The 11,012-nt window shown below is 39.7% G+C and overlaps 1 protein-coding gene across 1 annotated transcript in view; it reads right to left on the bottom strand.

Moving 5' to 3' along the window:
- Positions 1 to 11,012, bottom strand: part of LOC117993130 (uncharacterized) — an 81,712-nt gene that overhangs the window by 4,271 nt on the left and 66,429 nt on the right. Inside the window, exon 6 of the transcript XR_011238116.1 lies at positions 6,090 to 8,556. The gene's annotated coding sequence lies outside the window, so the exon portion shown is untranslated. The remainder of the gene's footprint in view (positions 1 to 6,089; positions 8,557 to 11,012) is intronic.

Below are 11,012 nucleotides of genomic sequence, written 5' to 3'. Positions count from 1 at the left end.
AAGGCATTCCGAACCAGTGGTAGATGCATCCGACTATTCGAAAGTACTTGTAAAAGTTTATTCGAATAAAAAAGATTTTTATTTTTATTTTATTTTAATGATTTTTCTCGCTATACCTACCTATAATGTGCACCTAACCAGCTTATATAAGTCCCGCAAATTGCTAAAGCGCGTGGCCGCCATTTTAGTGACGTCAGCACTAGACTGAAGTTTCGAGCTGATGGTATATTCTATTTCAGCTGACGTAAAAATGACGCCATTTCGATGTTAATGAGACATGGCTCCAGCGCAATAGCAATTTGCGGGACTTATACTCGCAACTTTATCCACGTAGACTAACTAAACTTTCAAACCCCTATTTTACTCTCTTAGGGGTTGAATTTTCAAAAATCCTTTCCTAGCGGATGTCTACGTCATAATAGCTATCTGCATATCAAATTTCAGCCCTATCCGTCAAGTAGTTAGAGCTGTGCGTTGATAGATCAGTCAGTCAGTCAGCTTGTCCTTTTATATAGAGTATCATCATCATCATCATCATGATCAACCCATCACCGGCTCACTACAGAGCGCGGGTCTCCTCTCAGAGTGAGAAGGGTTTTGGCCATAGTCTACCACGCTGGCCATGTGCGGATTGGTAGACTCCACACACCTTTGAGAACATTATGGAGAACTCTCAGGCATGCAGGTTTCCTCACGATGTTTTCCTTCACCGTTAAAGCAAGTGATATTTAATTAATTAAAACGCACATAATTCCGAAAAGTTAGAGGTGCGTGCCCGAAACAAACATTAGACGCGCACTCTGTACCCGTAGTACAAGATTTTACGTCTCACCAAACCAAACCAAATTCGAGAGTCGAAATACTTCCGCGTTACAGTAAACTGGATCTTAAACGCCTTGTTTTAAAGCTCAAGTTTGTCTACACTTCTACAGCCAGCGCTCCAAGCGGAAACATTGCGAAATTAAAATCAGTGGCATTGAATATTTGACTTCAATTCAAGGCTGTTTAGGTCCATTTTACTGTAACGCGGAAGTATTTCGACTCTCGAATTTGGTTTGGTTTGGTGAGACGTAAAATCTTGTACTACGGGTACTGAACAGCACCGAATACGGAATACCACATATAACCTTCCAACCCCCATTTCACCCCTTGGCTGGGGGGGGGGGAGTTGGCGGGTTTTTCTCATAGTCGTTTTTTAGCTGACACCTAACCACAAGAAAAATCCTACTTTCCAAATTTCAAGTTAATTATAATATCAATAATTAAATCTTTCATGCCCTATTTTACCACCCTTATGGGCGAATTTTCCAAAAATCCTGAAACACGTATTTCTTCATTTGTAACCGAAAACCCAAATACCAATTTTCATGCAAATAACTTGACAAATGACGGACTTTCATACAAACTTCCATCCCTCATTTAACCCACTTAGGGGTGGAATTTCGAAAAATCCTTTCTTAGTGGGTACCTACTCTTTACAAAGAATAGACCCTCCAAATTTCATGTCTTTAGGACCAGCGGTTTAGGCTGTGCGTTGAAATATATGTCAGTCAGTCAGTCATGACTTTGAATTTTATATATATAGATATATGTAGATTGCCTCGGATTCATAAAGAGAACATACCTATTATATAGAAAATTCAACCCCTAAGGGGGTAAGATAGGGATTTAAAATTTGTGTAGTCCATGCGGACGAAATAAGTTACTTTTATCAATAAATCAATAGGTAAGGAAATCGCAGTGAATTTTTTACGATAAAATAAGTAAATCGATTCAAAAGGACTTGCTCAAGGGGGGTAGGGTTATCACCACCACCTACATTACAAATCATTGAATATAAGTTCCTATTAGAGGTGTTAGGGATATTCACATCCGTATCCCAAAAATGCGGAACATCTGATTTAATTCAGACATCCGCATCCGCATCAATTAATGCGGAGCTTTTACGGATGCGGATTCATATTTGGTACAGGGATTTTTAAGAATTCAACCACTAAGGAGGTAAAATAGGCGTTTAAAATTTGTACAGTCCATGCGGACGAAATAAGTTACTTTTATCAATAAATCAATAGGTAAGGAAATTGCAGTGAATTTTTTACGATTAAATAAGTAAATCGATTCAAAAGGACTTTCTCAAGGGGGGTAGGGTTACCCCCCACCATCACCTACATTACAAATCATTGAACCTATTAGAGGTGTTAGGGATATTCACATCCGTATCCCAAAAATGCGGAACATCTGATTTAATTCAGACATCCGCATCCGCATCAATTAATGCGGAGCTTTTACGGATGCGGATTCATATTTGGTACAGGGATTTTTAAGAATTCAACCACTAAGGAGGTAAAATAGGCGTTTAAAATTTGTACAGTCCATGCGGACGAAATAAGTTACTTTTATCAATAAATCAATAGGTAAGGAAATTGCAGTGAATTTTTTACGATTAAATAAGTAAATCGATTCAAAGGACTTGCTCAAGGGGGGTAGGGTTACCCCCCACCATCACCTACATTACAAATCATTGAAGATAAATACTTCCTTGCATAGTAGGAACCTACTAGGTAACGATATAAATGTTTCACTAGATGAGGCGCTTCGTAGTAGCAACATGTTCCAACGGACATCGGTATCAGCACTCCTGTCAATATTGTAATCTGCTTTAAGCCCGTGACACACATGCCATTATAAGCTTAGGCCTACGTAGGATTGCGATGAAGGCTCTCGGAAATGATGCTACCATGTTACTCATAAATAATCACTTTAATCATTCTCTTAGTTTTACTATAACAACTGCTAACAACACTATTCTCACAGCTTGCACTTATAAACAACACAGGATCTCTCTCGAGAGTGTCCGCTAAAACCAACGAACCCTCTCGTCCAGCTTCCAACCGTCAGGGTGGGAGAAACCCAACTTCATTGGTCCCACCGCTCTGCGCCAACCAGCGTCAACCAATGACAAAATAGTATTTTAAAATTAGAATTGCCAACATGACAATTAAGAATCTGATTGGTTTCCGCCGTTTTACGCCAACTAGCGTCAAAACTCCAGAATGACAACTGATAGTCTATTTAAAAATAAAGTTGCCAATGTAAAAATAAAAGTATAATGCAATTTTGAAGCTAATTAAATTAAGATCCTAACACCAATGAATGGTACGCTAGGTGCTGGTAAGCATTTGTCACGATTGTCACTTTGCAATTGTGCATTGTAAGGTCTACATCTCCTGAGGATGCCCCGGTGTGGGGGCGAAACGTGCGTCGAGTGTGTTTGGGATTTGTGTGGTGCTGCGTGGTGGTGGTGCGTATTGCTTGCCTGGTGGCTGCTTCTTCCTGCATGTTTAGCAATGGGAGGGCGGGCGGTGCATTTCGCATGCTGCATGTTGCACCATACAGATTCGCCCTGTTTCAGCGAATTATAGCAAATTAAGCTTTTGGTTCATTGCTGGTAAGCTGGCACACCATGTACTAGCAGAATGTCAGCGCGTGATACACATGCTTGTCTGATGTGCCAGAGTGGAAGATCACAAAATGAATATTCATTATGAAGAAACTAATAGTGTTATAATACGATTCGCGATTATATTAGCGAAGAAACTTTTTAGAACTAGGAATAGATGCAAAATACGCCAAAAAATGCAAAATTAAAACCAACACAATTTTTTTTTCTAAGATTTTGGCAGCGGTTGAGAGTGCGATCTACTAGCAAACGCCTTACGACGTTTCTAGTCATCATCATCATCAATACTATTCGATAGATGTCCACTGCTGGACACAGGTCTCTTGTAGGGACTTCCACGGTCTTGCGCCGCCTGAATCCAGCGGCTCCCTGTGACTCTTCTGATGTCGTTTGTTCAGCTAGACTAGGTTTTCCAACGCTGCGTTTTCCGGTGCAAAGACGCCATTCTAGCCACTTTGCCACCTCATCTTCGCAATCCTTAGGCTAAGAATAACAACCCGACGACGTTGAGCTATGTCGGTTACTCTGGTTCTCCTACAGATCTCCTCATTTCTGATTTGATTACGTCTAATGGAACATTCAGTGGAATATCTATTCAATTCAATTTATTTATTTTGCACAAACACATTAATTTACACAAGGTCTTACAGAGTTAAACAGTAGACATGTTTCGCCTAGCAGAAGGCATGCAAAAGTTAAAAGTAAATGTAACACAATTCCTAAACTACCTACTCTAGTAAGAATATTAAAGAACATCTAGTGATACATTGATATCGCTGGTACTAGGTAGGTAGTAACAACAATATGACGAGTACAAAGGACCTCACATTGCACTGGAGAGGACAGAGGACGGTGAGTGGTGATAGTGAGGGTCACTATGTGCTCAATTAACTATTGATAACAAAGGAGAGAGTGTGTTTACGAGAAAGGAGATTGCCCATTTTCTTAGGAGCTTTGGGCCCCCCCAATATAATTGTTATGTCACAATGGTTTTAATTTTATTTTGTACACAAATAATTACCTTTTTATATTCTGCAAACGATTTCCATTTATTCACCCTGGTTTTAAAGAAATCTTATTTTTTATGTTGCTGATATTGCTGGTATTTTATTAATACTTCTTCAAAATAAATGGATGTTTCCAATTCTAACTGTAATTGTGGATATTTTCAATGATAGGGTGAAAGAAAAGTCGTAATAAAACATATTATAATCGTAATTAACTCATTTTTTTTTAAATAATTTAAGTTTGGACACGACGCCACAAAAGAGGGCCCGTTCACGGGCGATCTCCTTTCTGTACTTACTTATTTACTTTAATAATAGGTACAAATTATTTCTAAAACTAAATCCCACTGTAAAAAGATTTGTCTACTATACATATAAAAAGACTAGATAAAGGACGAGGCGCTAGCCGAAAGTCACTTGGGAAGTATCTTACTCGGCTTCGCCTCGACTAGTGAAGGCTATTGAACTTTACTTGTGGTAACGTCGTTTACATGGTCATTGCGTAAGTGTGCATGCATGTCGGACCAATCAGTCGCGAGCAAGCGCTGTCAAACTTTAGTGTAGGTACCGTATACCGATACGACTTAAACACAAGCATGAGTCAGAGGCCTTCGAGAAATACAAGAACTATAGGCACCTATAGCGAGACCAATAATTAATTTATGACCAATAGTTTATTTTTTAATCCCAATGACCAGAATGACAGCTAGAAATGTCAAACTTAAAAAAAATTATACAACACGCAAAGAGGCGCGAGGCAAGCGACACTCTGGCCCCACCCACTTTCTTTGCAGGTCGTTACTTGTTGCAAATATTTTTATTTATTTTATTTTTTAAAAAGAATATTAGCCATGTTAAATGACTAATATTCCCCTTTCCTCTCCAATTAAGCGTCAGGCTTGTGCTAGGAGTAGGTACGACAATAGTGCAACGGGCGGGGTTTGAACCGTCGACCTTTCGGTTTTCAGTCCACTCCTATACCGGTTGAGCTATTGAGGATCTAAAAACTCCGCATTAATTGATGCGCATGCGGATGTGCAGGTCTGAATGAATGCGGATGTTCCGAATTTGCGGATGCGGATGCTAATATCTGTAACACCCCTGGGCCCTGGCATCTATTACTGTTATACTATATCAACGTAGTCACGGTTCACGACAGTTAGGGAACTTCTCACAAAACGTCGAGGCTTCGACGTCACTGGCAGGCGTCACATGTTAGTAGGGCCATATGACGCAGGTAGACCTAAGCTAGCCCTTTTCCTTTGTTTTTTTATTTTTTTATTCAGATACAAGTTAGCCCTTGACTGCAATCTCACCTGGTGGTAAGTGATGATGCAGTCTAAGATGATAGCGGACTAACCTGGAAGGGGTATGGCTGTTTTTATTAAACCCATACCCCTTTGGTTTCTACACGGCATCGTACCGGAACGCTAAATCGCTTGGCGGCACGGCTTTGCTGGTAGGGTGGTAACTAGCCACGGCCGAAGCCTCCCACCAGACCAGACCAGAAATTTAGAAATTATAAAATTCCAAACCCCTGCCAGGAATCGAACCCGGAACCTCCCACTATTAAGACCACAGCACTCACCACTGCGCCAGGGAGGTCGTCGAAATTTTACGACACCATAGCCTAATAGGAACTTGACACTAGTTGTAGCCCGCGGTTTCCCCCACGTGCATTTAGACTTTTAAAAATCCCGTGGGAACTCTTCGATTTTACGAGATAAAAAACTGGCCAATTGCGAGCCAGACTCGCGCACTGAGGGTTCCGTATTACAATCGTATCTTATCGACATTTTGCATGATAAACTAAAAATTATTCTACCTAAAAATAAATAAAAATCTGTTTTAGAATGTACAAATGCAACCCTTTCATATTATGATACCCAACTTGATATAGTTATCTTACTTCGAAAATTGAAAATACTAATTATTAGTTTATGACCACAATTTAATTTTTTTTGTGTGATGTGAATACAAATTCACGGTTTTCAGATTTTTCCCCTAAAACCAGCTATAAGACCCACCTACCTGCCAAATCTCATGATTCTAGGTCAACGGGAAGTAACCTGTAGGTTTCTTGACAGACAGACAGACAACAAAGTGATCCTATAAGGGTTCCGTTTTTCCTTTTGAGGTACGGAACCCTAAACAGTATCTATATCCATGTCCAGGATACAAGCTAAGCTTTGTATTTCCAGTAAATAGCTAGTAGCATAAGCCATAAATGCTTAAGGTGCAATTTATGACCTCATTCATAGAGGTTTCCAAAAAATGCTGTCGTAATGTCTAAAGAAAACGTAATTTAAATTTAAAACTCCGCTAGTATATGTATGTCAGACGACAGCTAAATTTTAGCGTGTTGCAATAGTTTACAACGCCATCTAGTGCAGGTAAAAGAAACTTTATGCTTGGTACATTTAGCACGATCTCCGTGTACCTATAAAAATCCCGTGAGCACTCTTTGATTTTCCGGAATAATAATAACTTATCTCTTCAGGTCTTTAACCATATCCATGCAAAAATCACGTCGATCTGTTGCACCCCTCGCGCCTCTCTACCCGCCTTCTCCGCTCCTGTCTCGCTGGCAAGTTCGGAAACATACCGATCTCAAAGCCTAATGCAAATAGGAATGTTAGCAGGTTTTGGATTGTGGAAGCAAGCGGTATGGCGTCAGTTTCATCATCATCATCAACCAATAGACGTCCACTGCTCGATATAGGTCTCTTGTAGGGACTTCCACACGCCACGGTCTTGCGCCGCCTGAATCCAGCGGCTCCCTGCGACTCGCCTGATGTCGTCCGTCCACCTAGTGGGGGGGTCTTCCAACGCTACGTCTTCCGGCGTTAGTCGTTCCTTTTTCTAACCAAATTAGTAGGCCAGTTTCTAAATCACCAGGATTTAGGAATGCAATTCCTTACAGCATCAGGGTTGAGGAGTTCGGTCCTCGAGTTTAACGAAGTCTTTACTTGATAGGATTAATTTCTAATCGACAGTTTCTAAATCCCATCAGTTTTGGTGGTCAGGTTCCCTGCAGCATCAGGATTGAGGAGTTGAAATCCAAATATTTTAGGGGACAATGTCGCAAAGTTTCCCTATAGAATAAAAAAAAAATTACGCAAGTCGGTTCAGAAATCTCGGAGATTTCTATGTACATTGGTAGAAAAACAAAACTCCTCCTTTTTGAAAGTCGGTTAAAAAAGTAGCCTTTGTTACTCCTTGGATAATCCTCTACTTATCTAACAACACAGTTGATTCAGATTCAGATTCTAATCAAACCGAGAGTTCCCTCACTCTAATTCACTCTGACGTAGTCCCCCTAAGGAAGGATTTTCAGAAAATCCCGCGAGCGAAGTCGAGGCGGATTAATACAGATACATTGTGAAAAACCATACACCTAGCGCCATCTATTATGTAGTATGAAATTCATGCAAAACTTTCAATAGATGGCAGAAGTACCACTTCTATCTTGCGTCTTTGATTAATGAAAGCTTTTTTTTCTTATTCTGGTATTAAGATGACGTAGTAAGCTCGGCCGAAAACCTTAACCTAAGTTTCCCGCTAGCTTCTTAAGGTCGTCAGTCCAGCGGGTTGGAGGTCGTCCCACACTGCGCTTGCCGATACGCGGTCTCCACTCCAGAACACGTCTGCCCCAGCGGCTATCGGTTCTGCGGCAGACGAGGCCTGCCGCAGACCAACTTAGAAATTACTAGTTGATGCCCGCGACTTCGTCCGCGTGGAATTAGGTTTTTTAAAAATCCCGTGGGAACTCTTTGATTTTCCGGGATAAAAGTAGCCTATGTTACTCTCCAGGTCTTTAACTATACCCATGCAAAAAGTCACTTCAATCCGTTGCACCGTTGCGACGTGATTGAAAGACAAACCAACAAACAAACACACTTTCGCATTTATAATAAGGGTAGGTACTGATGAATTCCCAAATTGCCTCTGCTGGGAGTCGAACCCAGGGCCTCCCACTTATAAGACCACAGCGCTCACCACTACGCCAGAGGTCATCAAACTCTTCTTTGTCATTCTGTGTAACTTGTAAGTCCAGAGTCACTGGAAGTACCTCTTTCTTCAAATTCCCTGAAAATGATAAAACAATCATAAGAATACATTTTTTTATAGAAGGCATCCATACTTATATATTACTAGCTTATGCTCGCGACTTCGTCCGCGTGGACTACATAAATTTCAAACCCCTATTTCACCCCCTTAGGGGTTGAATTTTCAAAAACCCTTTCTTAGCGGATGCCGACGTCATAACTATCTGCATGCCAAATTTGAGCCCGATCCGTCCAGTAGTTTGAGCTGTGCGTTGATAGGTCAGTCAGTTACCTTTTCCTTTTATATATTTAGACTAGCTAATGCCCGCGGCTTCGCCCGCGTGGATTTAGGTTTTTGAAAATCCCGTGGGAACTTTTGATTTTCCAGGACAAAAAGTGGCCTAAAAAGTAGCCCGTCCCCGGGATGTAACGTACTCAGTAGGTACCACATTTCGTAAAAACATTAAAACGCACGACTCTTTAAAATTCCCGTGGAATCAAAATCCCGTAAAAAAAAAAAAAAAAAAACAGCACGGTATAGGAATGCGATTCCTTACAGTATCAAGGTTGAGGAGTTGTGGCTCTTCCAGTACATCTATAAAGGCTTTACTTAGTCGGTACCTCCAATATCAATTTATAATCGACAGTTTCTAAATCTATCGATTTAGAAAAAACCGGCCAAGTTCGAGTCAGGCTCGCACACTGAGGGTTCCGTACTACAGTCGTATTTTTTCGTCATTTTGCACGATAATTCAAAAACTATGATGCATAAAAATAAATAAAAATCTGTTTTAGAATGTACAGGTGAAGACCTTTCATATGATACCCCACTTGATATAGTCACTCACTTCGTAAGTTGAAAATACTAAATATTAGTTCATGACCACAATTTAATTTTTTTGTGTGATCTAACCCTAAATTCACGGTTTTCAGATTTTTCCCCAAATGTCAGCTATAAGATCTACCTACCTGTCAAATTTCATGATTCTAGGTCAACGGGAAGTACCCTGTAGGTTTCTTGACAGACAACAAAGTGATCCTATAAGGGTTCCGTTTTTCCTTTTGAGGTACGGAACCCTAAAAACGCAAATCGGTCCAGAAATCTCGGAGATTTCGGTGTACCTACCTACATAATATTATGTAGAATAACACATTTCCTCTTTTTTTGAAAGTCGGTTAAAAGTGTAGCCTATGTTACTCCTTGGTTAATCCTCTACTTGTCTGTGAAAGTTTCGTCAAAATAGGTTCCGTTCCCGTTCCGAAGATTAGCCCGTTCAAACTGACAGACAGACAAAATTTTCAAAGACATGTGAGTGAATCAGTCATGGTACAGTTAAATAACCATAATAAATGAGCTTAATTTGTGGTAGTTAGTTCGAGATTACAGACGGACACTTCAATTTTATTTATTAGTAGGTATAGATAGTATAGAAGTATATAGATTAATATAATGTAGCTGATTTTTTATTTTTTATTTTTATTTATTGGACACACAAAACAGATTATGACAATAATTGATAAAGTAATACAAGCCATGAATAAAACTAGTCACTCTCCAAAAAAAGTGTGTACAAATGCAGTTATTAGTAATGGACGTGTACGAAGTTAGTAACGGACACACTATTAAACAATACCTATACTATACTAAAAGAACATAGAACTAAAAATTTGTTAAAAATCGAACACCAAATAAAGTACTTACGTGTTATTGTGTTAGTTATTATACAAAACAAAAACGTATTAATATAAATTATAAGAACTGATAGATAAATCGCTGCAAAATAAATCAAAGGAAAGTAGAGTCAACAAAACATTCAATTACTTTCAATTTTCTTCGCAACTCTCAGAACAAACGCTGGAAAAATTGTTTCTAAATAAATCAACGTGAAAAAGTAGCGTCAACAAAATCTCTTACTACTTACGTACTCACTGCGGAGGTACTGAGCACAGGTCTCCTCTCAGAATGAGAAGGGCCAAAGTCTGCCACGCTGGGCTGGCCCAGTGCGGATTGGCAGACTTCACACACTTTTTAGAAAATTATGGTAAACTCTCAGGCCATGCCGGTTATCTCACGATTTTTTCCTTCACCGTTAAATCAAGGGACAAGCGGGCTGATAACATCTGCTAAGAAAGAATTTTGGAAAATTCAACCCTTAAGAGGGTAAAAATCGAAAAACCGAAAGGTCGCCGGTTCAAACCCCGCCCGTTGCACTATTGTCGTACCTACTCCTAGCACAAGCCTGACGCTTAGTTGGAGAGGAAAGGGGAATATTAGTCATTTAACATGGCTAATATTCTTTAAAAAAAAAAAATAATAAAAAAAAAAAAATAGGGGTTTGAATTTTGGTAGTCCATGCGGACGAAGTCGCGGGAATAAGCTAGTCGTAATTAACATGGCTAATATTCTTTTTGAAAAAGTACTGTCAACAAAACATCTACCTAATCAAAGGTCAAAGTACAGTAGGTAGGTACAGTCAACACAGACATTATAAAGCG

This window comes from Maniola hyperantus, chromosome 23, assembly GCF_902806685.2.
Source record: "Maniola hyperantus chromosome 23, iAphHyp1.2, whole genome shotgun sequence".
Classification (NCBI taxonomy): domain Eukaryota; kingdom Metazoa; phylum Arthropoda; class Insecta; order Lepidoptera; family Nymphalidae; genus Maniola; species Maniola hyperantus.
The sequence above is the reverse complement of the archived record's forward strand: the minus strand, read 5'-3'. Positions and strand labels throughout refer to the sequence as shown.